The sequence below is a fragment of the Eschscholzia californica genome, unplaced genomic scaffold, assembly GCF_041429995.1.
Source record: "Eschscholzia californica isolate CP2 unplaced genomic scaffold, dmEscCali1.0.p SCAF_122, whole genome shotgun sequence".
Classification (NCBI taxonomy): domain Eukaryota; kingdom Viridiplantae; phylum Streptophyta; class Magnoliopsida; order Ranunculales; family Papaveraceae; genus Eschscholzia; species Eschscholzia californica.
In genome coordinates, this window is record NW_028238224.1 from 1 (window position 1) to 10,000 (window position 10,000).

General features: G+C 37.3%; 3 non-coding genes and 1 pseudogene across 4 annotated transcripts; 2 read left to right on the forward strand and 2 right to left on the reverse strand.

Moving 5' to 3' along the window:
- The first annotated feature begins 4,950 nt into the window (after positions 1–4,950).
- On the forward strand, positions 4,951–7,080 carry LOC147562223 (NAD(P)H-quinone oxidoreductase subunit J, chloroplastic-like; annotated as a pseudogene). The gene is made up of 2 exons (XR_015232159.1): positions 4,951–6,227; positions 6,671–7,080. The product of XR_015232159.1 is annotated as an NAD(P)H-quinone oxidoreductase subunit J, chloroplastic-like (transcript).
- A 547-nt stretch (positions 7,081–7,627) lies between these two features.
- On the reverse strand, positions 7,628–7,701 carry TRNAF-GAA (transfer RNA phenylalanine (anticodon GAA)). The gene has a single exon. It is a non-coding gene; the product is annotated as a tRNA-Phe (tRNA).
- Positions 7,702–7,714: 13 nt separating this feature from the next.
- On the reverse strand, positions 7,715–7,787 carry TRNAF-GAA (transfer RNA phenylalanine (anticodon GAA)). The gene has a single exon. It is a non-coding gene; the product is annotated as a tRNA-Phe (tRNA).
- A 1,496-nt stretch (positions 7,788–9,283) lies between these two features.
- On the forward strand, positions 9,284–9,357 carry TRNAT-UGU (transfer RNA threonine (anticodon UGU)). Its single transcript has one exon. It is a non-coding gene; the product is annotated as a tRNA-Thr (tRNA).
- The last annotated feature ends 643 nt before the right edge of the window (positions 9,358–10,000 follow it).

Below are 10,000 nucleotides of genomic sequence, written 5' to 3' on the forward strand. Positions count from 1 at the left end.
GTAAATCCTAGATGTAAAACTATCCGGAATTCGAACCTGAAGGGTATAAAACAAGTAGGCAGAAATCGATATGCTGAAAAACTACGACCAATGTGATAGAAATAATGAATCATAAATAGAGTTCAGGTTCGAATTCCATAGATAATATGGATGGGATCATTTATAATGATAGAGAAATGAAACACTCCCTCATGATTCTTATCCATCTACTTGATATTTTGAAAATAGGTTGGTGAAACTTGAAAATTCACTCATTGAATGAGTAAAGAGTAAACAATTGAATTGGATTCGGTTGGATGGTACCAACGAAATCGAGTACTAACTCCTATTTCTTATTGAATTAACCGATCAACTTGCTATCGGACATTTTTTTTGATTCGGCTTGCAAAAAATTTCGACATATTTCACTTTATTTTTATTATGAAAATCAATCCTACTACTTCTGGTCCTGGGGTTTCCGCACTTGAAGAAAAAAACCTGGGGCGTATCGCTCAAATCATTGGTCCGGTACTGGATGTAGCCTTTCCCCCGGGTAAGATGCCTAATATTTACAACGCTTTGGTAGTTAAGGGTCGAGATACTGTCGGACAGCAAATTAATGTCACTTGTGAGGTACAGCAATTATTAGGAAATAATCGAGTTAGAGCTGTAGCTATGAGTGCTACGGATGGTCTGACGAGAGGAATGGAGGTGATTGATACGGGAGCTCCTCTAAGTGTTCCAGTCGGTGGGCGACTCTAGACGAATTTTCAACGTTCTTGGAGAGCCTGTTGATAATTTAGGTCCTGTAGATACTCGCACAACATCTCCTATTCATAGATCTGCGCCTGCCTTTATACAATTAGATACCAAATTATCTATTTTTGAAACAGGGATTAAAGTAGTGGACCTTTTAGCTCCTTATCGACGTGGGGGAAAAATAGGACTATTCGGGGGGCTGGAGTGGGTAAAACAGTACTTATCATGGAATTGATCAACAACATTGCCAAAGCTCATGGAGGGGTATCCGTATTTGGCGGAGTAGGCGAACGTACTCGTGAAGGGAATGATCTTTACATGGAAATGAAAGAGTCTGGAGTGATTAATGAACAAAATATTGCAGAATCCAAAGTAGCTCTAGTCTATGGTCAGATGAATGAACCGCCGGGAGCTCGTATGAGAGTTGGTTTGACTGCCCTAACTATGGCGGAATATTTCCGGGATGTTAATGAACAAGATGTCCTTCTATTTATCGACAATATTTTCCGTTTCGTCCAAGCGGGGTCCGAAGTATCTGCCTTATTAGGCAGAATGCCTTCTGCTGTGGGTTATCAACCTACCCTTAGTACAGAAATGGGTTCTTTGCAAGAAAGAATTACTTCTACCAAAGAGGGATCCATAACTTCTATTCAAGCAGTTTATGTACCTGCGGACGATTTGACTGACCCTGCCCCCGCTACGACATTTGCACATTTAGATGCTACTACCGTACTATCAAGAGGACTCGCTGCCAAAGGTATCTATCCAGCAGTAGATCCTTTAGATTCAACGTCAACTATGCTCCAACCTCGGATCGTTGGTGAGGAACATTATGAAATTGCGCAAAGAGTTAAGCAAACTTCACAACGTTACAAAGAACTTCAGGATATTATAGCTATCCTTGGGTTGGACGAATTATCCGAAGAGGATCGTTTAACCGTAGCAAGAGCACGAAAAATTGAGCGTTTCTTATCACAACCCTTCTTCGTAGCAGAAGTATTTACCGGTTCTCCAGGGAAATATGTTGGTCTAGCAGAAACAATTAGGGGGTTTCAACTGATCCTTTCCGGAGAATTAGATGGTCTTCCTGAGCAGGCCTTTTATTTGGTAGGTAACATCGATGAAGCTACCGCGAAGGCTATGAACTTAGAAGAGGAGAGCAAATTGAAGAAATGATCTTAAATCTTTGTGTACTAACCCCTAATCGAATTGTTTGGGATTCAGAAGTGAAAGAAATCATTTTATCTACTAATAGTGGCCAAATTGGTGTATTACCAAATCACGCCCCTATTGCTACGGCTGTAGATATAGGTATTTTGAGACTACGTCTTAACGACCAATGGTTAAAAATAGCTCTGATGGGCGGTTTTGCTAGAATAGGCAATAATGAGATCACCATTTTAGTAAATGATGCGGAGAAGGGTAGTGACATTGATCCGCAAGAAGCTCAGCGAACTCTTGAAATAGCGAAAGCTAACTTGAGTCGAGCTGAAGGAAAGAGACAAACAATTGAAGCAAATTTAGCTGTCAGACGAGCCAGGACGCGCGTAGAGGCTATCAATGTAATTTCCTAACTAGTTGGTGCGCCCAAAAAATAAGTTCTGTTTATACACCATATTTGAGTTCTGCCGATTGAATCCAATCAAGTGTAATGGAATTCTGATGTAAGAAAAAAATAAAAATAAATTTACTAGACTACTAGTAAGGGGGGTAGAAAAGAAAAAAAAAGAGGGTGTATATAAAAACTTATTAGATACCAGTGACTCCGGTATCTAATAAGTCCTACCTACTATTGGATTTGAACCAATGACTCCCGCCGTATGAAAGCTGAATACTCTAACCACTGGGTTAAGTAGGTCATTTATCATCACAAAGAGAAAGAAAAGGGACCCATCATATCGATGGATTATAGATGGAATCTTATTTCTAAGCAATACCAATTCTTGGCAGGAAACAGACCAGAAGCTCTCATGTCGGATCATAGAAGATTCATCTTGACAAGAAATTATTTACATGATAAACTATCTATCACAAGCACAAGGGCTATAGCTCAGTTAGGTAGAGCACCTCGTTTACACGCGCGCCAATGTTTTTTCAGGGAGTCCATCATGCAATCAACAGAATTGATCTTATTGAGAAATCGATGTCTTACTCCACATATTCCAGGGAACAAGAGAACAATAGCCTGACAAATATTTGGTTCGGTCCCCTTTGGATGCCAATTTAGGCTCCAAATAGAACCCATCGTTGATTTGATAATTGATAAGGTGAATACCCAGTGCATTCAATGCTAGGCATAATGAGTATAAGGACCTCAAACAAATATCTTTTCGTACTATGAACTTTAAGGTGTATGAAGTTTCATATTTGACTCTTTGAGCAGAGCGATAGAGACTTCATTTAACTTAGGTTGATCTAGGCCGGAGGCAGACCTACGTCAAGGCAACTCTTCTTTGAAACACTTTGGTATTGCTTCTGGATCAGAATCAAAATAATGAATTAGAGCACGTGGAGCCATCTCGTTATCTTTCTGTGAAGAAAAAGTATGGCGGACTATCTGATATTTATATCAGGTGATGAAAGAGCCCAATGCAAAAAAAGTGCATGTTGGGTCTTTGAAACAGTTTGAATCATTTCGATAATAATAAGTTTGATCTGTTTTACCGAGAAGGTCTACGGTTCGAGTCCGTATAGCCCTAATTGATTTGATTTTTAATGAATTTAAAATTAACAAAAAATTTGTTTTGTATAGTTTTAATTTCCTCATTCTTGCTTGTTGGTTGTAGCTGTAGTCGGACGGCCGGTTGGTCCATCGAAATAGAATAATTCTTGCATGCTCTGAATGATCCCCGCGAGCGAGCATGAAACTGAAAACAAAAATGCATTTCAATGGACCCAATCGGTATTTTTTAGATCTCGGATAAACAAACCCATTCTTCAATCTTGTGGGTGAATTACATATGAATTTTTCATGTTTTTCTATCCACGATCAAAGAGTTAGTGATATTCCTTTTCTTTGGTTTTGGTATACCTAATCCAAAGTGAATTTTTGAAGTCAAAATGATGACCCGAGCCCGCTAAAAACTCCAACCCAAACTAAATCCAATCTGATAGTAAGTCGCACGGATCCAGGACCGACATATTATTTTTCTTGTATTTGTGGAAGAGCCAGAGTTTGAAAAACGAAACTCCTTGGAAAGTTTCATTGTAAACATTGTCAAATGGGTTCATCTTCGTATAACCGGCCTAGCAAAACACAAATCAAGTAATCTTATCTTAAACACAAATCAAGTAGTCTTATCTTTCGGTAAAATATTTATTTTTTTTGTATCCCAATATACCCCAACCCAATTGCCCACCATTCCAATTCTACCAATGCTGACTTTATGCAAGAAGATTGGGGGTCCGTTTGAACTTGTACGAGTTAAGAAGCCCCCGACTCATCGCTTTTTTTGCGGAAGAACAGCCCAACTCATTGTTTTAGAGATACTGAATGGGTCCTAAATCTATTAGTGTTTGCACCTCTGTCTATTTCCATGAGTTATTGGGGGATTTGGGCTGTCGAATCGTTTGATAATGCGGGATTCCATTCGAAGTTTCTTCCGTAGATCATTTATGATTCGGCTGACTCTATCATTGTGATACGCTCCATTGTGTAGGGTTGTTTCAAAATCAATCTTTTTATTGACATGAAAACCTAACCCAGTGGTTGGTCTTACTTTCACTAGTTCTGATTACATTTTAAATTAACAAGGATTTCCATTCATTTCGGACCCATTTCAAGTACTAAAGATCGGGGTTTGGAATGATTCTTTCAAGACTTCGAGCTCTAATTTCATAATCCGATTTTTTTGTTTTTTGGGTAGGTGCAGGTCGAGGCAGTAGAGGCTCAAAGCCTGTAATTTGGGATAGAAACTTATGAATTGTTATATGATATGTTAAGGGTTTCTCGCAATTCAATGCATTGAATCAAATCCATTAAGTCGAGAACAAGGGGAGAGAATCAAATAGGTCAATGCATTCTATTTCCGTATTTAATCAATAGAAGCAATAATCCTCTAACTGGATCTTAATGAAAAGCATATACCAATACAATACCATTTGATTCTCTTATATGAATATTCATAAAATAGATAACATATGTATAGAATTCATTATTATTATTATTTTTATTAATAATATCAATATCTTAACTTAAATCTTAAGAAAAGTCTATACAGAATTCTATAAAATTCTAAATAACTAATTAAAAATAAAATTTTGAATTCCTTTTTTAGCTTTTTTTAGAGAGAATCTGAAACGAGATAAAAACGAGAAAATTTTTTTGTATAAGAACATGATATGTCTATACCATATCGAAATAGAATTGAAGTAAATGGAAATAGGATTCCACTCGATGAATCTTGAAACAAGACACGACCTACAGCAAAAAAACTGGGTGGTTCAATCAAAATTCATTGGTATTTCGGCTAAAGAGTTATAGATGAATTCACAATTCCGATTCGAATTGACTAATACGGTATATTTTCCACATTCATAGGAGTGCATCTATGTTTCTGCTTCACGAATATGATATTTTCTGGGCATTTCTAATAATATCAAGTCTTATTCCTATTTTGGCATTTCTAATTTCCGGAGTTTTGGCCCCGATTAGCGAAGGGCCAGAGAAACTTTCTAGTTATGAATCGGGTATAGAACCAATGGGCGACGCTTGGTTACAATTCCGAATTCGTTATTATATGTTTGCTCTAGTTTTTGTTGTTTTTGATGTTGAAACGGTTTTTCTTTATCCATGGGCGATGAGTTTCGATGTATTGGGTGTATCTGTATTATAGAAGCTTTCATTTTCGTGCTTATCCCAATTGTTGGTTCAGTTTATGCATGGCGAAAAGGAGCATTGGAATGGTCTTAGCTCCTGAATATTCAGACAATAAAAAGAAAAAAGAAGAAAAAAATTACATTGAGACAGTTATGAATTCCATTGAGTTTCGGTACTTGATCGAACAACCCAAAATTCAGTTATTTCAACTACATCAAATGATCTTTCAAATTGGTCAAGACTTTCCAGTTTATGGCCGCTTCTCTATGGTACCAGTTGTTGCTTTATTGAATTTGCTTCATTAATAGGCTCGCGCTTCGACTTTGATCGTTATGGCCTGGTACCAAGATCAAGTCCTAGGCAAGCGGACTAATTTTAACAGCCGGCACAGTAACAATGAAAATGGCTCCTTCGTTGGTGAGATTATATGAGCAAATGCCTGAACCAAAATATGTCATTGCTATGGGAGCCTGTACTATTACAGGAGGGATGTTCAGTACTGATTCTTATAGTACTGTTCGGGGAGTCGATAAGCTAATTCCTGTGGATGTTTATTTGCCGGGTTGTCCGCCTAAACCGGAGGCAGTTATCGATGCTATAACAAAACTTCGTAAGAAGGTAGCTCGAGAGATCTATGAAGATCGAGTTGGGTCTCAACAGGAGAATCGATGTTTACTACCAATCACAAGTTTCATGTTGGACGCAGTATGCATACTGGAAATTATGATCAAGGATTACTCTATCAATCGCGACCTACTTCAGAGATACCTTCTGAAACATTTTTCAAATACAAAAGTTCAGTATCCCCCCACGAATTAGTGAATTAGCCAGCTGCTTTTCATTTGTGCAGAATTACAAATGGTGGTCAATTTTCAAAAATTTTATCGTAAATGTGAAATACTTATACAAATGAAAATCCGGGAGAGATTAAAAAGATGCAGGGTCGTTTGTCTGTTTGGCTAGTCAAGCATGGGCTAGTTCATAGATCTTTGGGCTTCGATTACCAAGGAATCGAAACTTTACAAATAAAGCCCGAGGATTGGCACTCCATTGCTGTCATTTCATATGTATATGGTTACAATTATCTACGCTCCCAGTGTGCCTATGATGTAGCACCAGGTGGACTGTTAGCGAGTGTGTATCATTTTACGAGAATACAGTATGGTGTGGATCAACCGGAGGAGGTATGCATAAAAGTATTTTCCCCAAGATAAATCCTAGAATTCCTTCGGTTTTTTGGATTTGGAAAAGTGCGGATTTTCAAGAACGGGAATCTTATGATATGTTGGGAATCTCTTATGATAATCATCACGCCTGAAACGTATTTTGATGCCCGAAAGTTGGATAGGATGGCCCTTACGTAAGGATTATATTGCCCCTAATTTCTATGAAATACAAGATGCTCATTGAATGAATGATAAGAAACGAACTTCACTTCTACGCCGCGAGATATTCGCGGAATATTTTTACATTCTGGTCTAGACCAACCAGAGTAATTGGACTCTCATTCATATTATGGATGGGCTCGGGCTAAAAAAAATTAGGGCTTCATTGAGATTCCCAAATTTGGAAGATATGAATTTCAGATGAGCCGGGCTAATAAGATAACAAAACGAGTTCTGCACCATGAACTTTGTACCGCGCACATCGCTTAGAGGGGCGTCACCCGGGGGGGGGGTGGAATATGAAAGAAAAAACAAAGAAATGAAGGGGATGGGATTCTATTTGTACTGTATCTGAAATGAATATTGTCTATTCCGATCTTTCCACTCCTCGAGACTCTACTTTACTTTTTGGTTTTTCAAGTAACTAACTTAATTTTTCAGATATGTATAAAGTAGTAACATTTTGAATGCACCATATAAACAAAGAAAAAAGAAGAGGAAACATAATCTAATTCTTTTCTTTACCCATCTACAATAAAAAATATTGTAAATATTAAATATATAGGGTAGGCGTCTATCTCTAGACTCCCGGATGGAGAAGTATGTATCATGATCTAGATTATTAACAATATGTATACTGATCCGTATCGAATTTGTATGAGTAGCTATTATTATATTAACCACATATCAGGAACCAGATTTGAACTGGTGACACGAGGATTTTCAGTCCTCTGCTCTACCAGCTGAGCTATCCCGTATTATATTAACCACATGTCAGGAACCAGGTTTGAACTGGTGACACGAGGATTTTCAGTCCTCTGCTCTACCAGCTGAGCTATCCCGACCCCTTCTCGAGGCATCACCCCCATCCTATTATATTATACTAGAGAGCTTGGGTCTATGTCAATTCAAGATCTCAATTCACGAGAATAAAAAAGCATTACAAAGTCTTACCCCAGCCCTGTCTGGAATCTTCAAAAAGAAGACTTTGTAAGTTGAATTAAGAATAATAATAATTATATGGGCTGTGAATGATTCATATGGGATTCCTTGCTCATAGATGTTATTTTGTACGTATATCGTATATTTCACAAGACTTGTGATAAGAGAAGAGAGAAGCATTTCTTCTCCGATCCATTTGTGAAAGAGTAGAGTGAATGAGAAGCATAGCGAATTTTGAAGCGCTGAGTAAAAAAAAAGAGTATAAATCTAAATAAAGACTTAGGGAGTAAAAGGGGCCTTTGGGGATAGAGGGACTTGAACCCTCACGATTTCTAAAGTCGACGGATTTTCCTCTTACTATAAATTTCATTGTTGTCGGTATTGATATTGACATGTAGAATGGGACTCTATCTTTATTCTCGTCCGATTAATCAGTTCGTCAAAAGATCTATCAGACTATGGAGTGAATGATTTGATCACTGAATATTCGACTCTTCCTTCAACTTGGAATCGATTCACAAGAATCCTTCCATTTTTCATATATTTCATATAAAAAAACATAGATTCGGGCTCGGGGCGTCATTAATCATTTGATATTTCAGTACGTATACGTATGTATATAGGTCCATCCTTCATTCTTTCTGGAGTTTTAATAGAAGGATTCCTCTACCAACGCAACGCAGTCAACTCCATTCATTAGAACAGCTTCCATTGAGTCTCTGCACCTATCCTTTTTTTATTCTCACTTTCAGAAACCTTCTTTGTTTTCTGAAAACAGGATTTGGCTCAGGATTGCCCATTTTTAATTCCAGGGTTTCTCTGAATTTGAAAGTTATCACTTAGTAGGTTTCCATACCAAGGCTCAATCCAATCAAGTCCGTAGCGTCTACCAATTTCGCCATATCCCCTTTTTTCTTTTGAGACTAGGATCTCATTGGGATGCCATCCCCTTCTTTCTTTCATTTATGCTGGAACTGTTGAATTCATTAGAATTAGATACGGATTCTATATCGAAACAGTGTCTCTTTTGACTCCTATTTGATTGATTTCTTATCTACCTTCTTTCATATCTGTTGGAGGATCAGTATTTGGTCTAATCAGAAATGATTCTATCATTGATGTATCCGCAATTCAATATGGATGGATATATACCACATATATATGCCTCTCTTCCTCTCATTTTTCCCGCGCGATTTGAAATACTCGAACGTTCGATTCATTTTTTTTTAATTAAAAAAAAAATTGGATATCATATATCATTCTATTTATCGTTATATTAATTCTTATGTTAATGTTATATAATAATATAATATTCATTATGAATAGCTAACACTAACAGCTAAGATCCAAGCCAAGTAGTTTACTGAATTCCTATGCACAACACAGTTTCTGTTATGTGAGCCGCTTAGCTCAGAGGTTAGAGCATCGCATTTGTAATGCGATGGTCATCGGTTCGATTCCGATAGCCGGCTTTTCTATCTTTGTTCGATTTTAGACTTTTACATGATTGATAATGTCTCCTTGAACTCAAGGAATATTCAAAAGACTTCTTTCCTTTTCTCAAAAAGTCACTGATCCATTATGTCGTAAGAACTTCCAACTATGAATAAAAAACGGATTTGAGCAGTTAGACCTCTACAGAACAAATCAAGAAAAGTATCCTTACCTTGCTATATATACAAAAGAGTCTGAATATTGATAGAATTCGTCTCATTCGTCTTTGTAGTACAATACTTCAGTAGATTTTGTTTCGTTTATCGTTTTCGTTTAGTTCAGTCTTAATTTAGGTTTATTCTGTAAATTGAAATTTCAATAAAATAAGGAGTCTTTATGTCTCGTTACCGAGGGCCTCGTTTCAAAAAAATACGCCGTCTGGGGGCTTTACCGGGACTAACTAGTAAAAGGCCTAAACCCGGAAATGATCTTAGAAATCAATCGCGTTCTGGAAAAGATCTCAATATCGTATTCGTCTAGAAGAAAAACAAAAATTGCGTTTTCATTATGGTCTGACAGAGCGACAATTACTTAAATACGTTCGTATCGCTGGAAAAGCTAAAGGGTCAACGGGTCAGGTTTTACTACAATTACTTGAAATGCGTTTAGATAACATACTTTT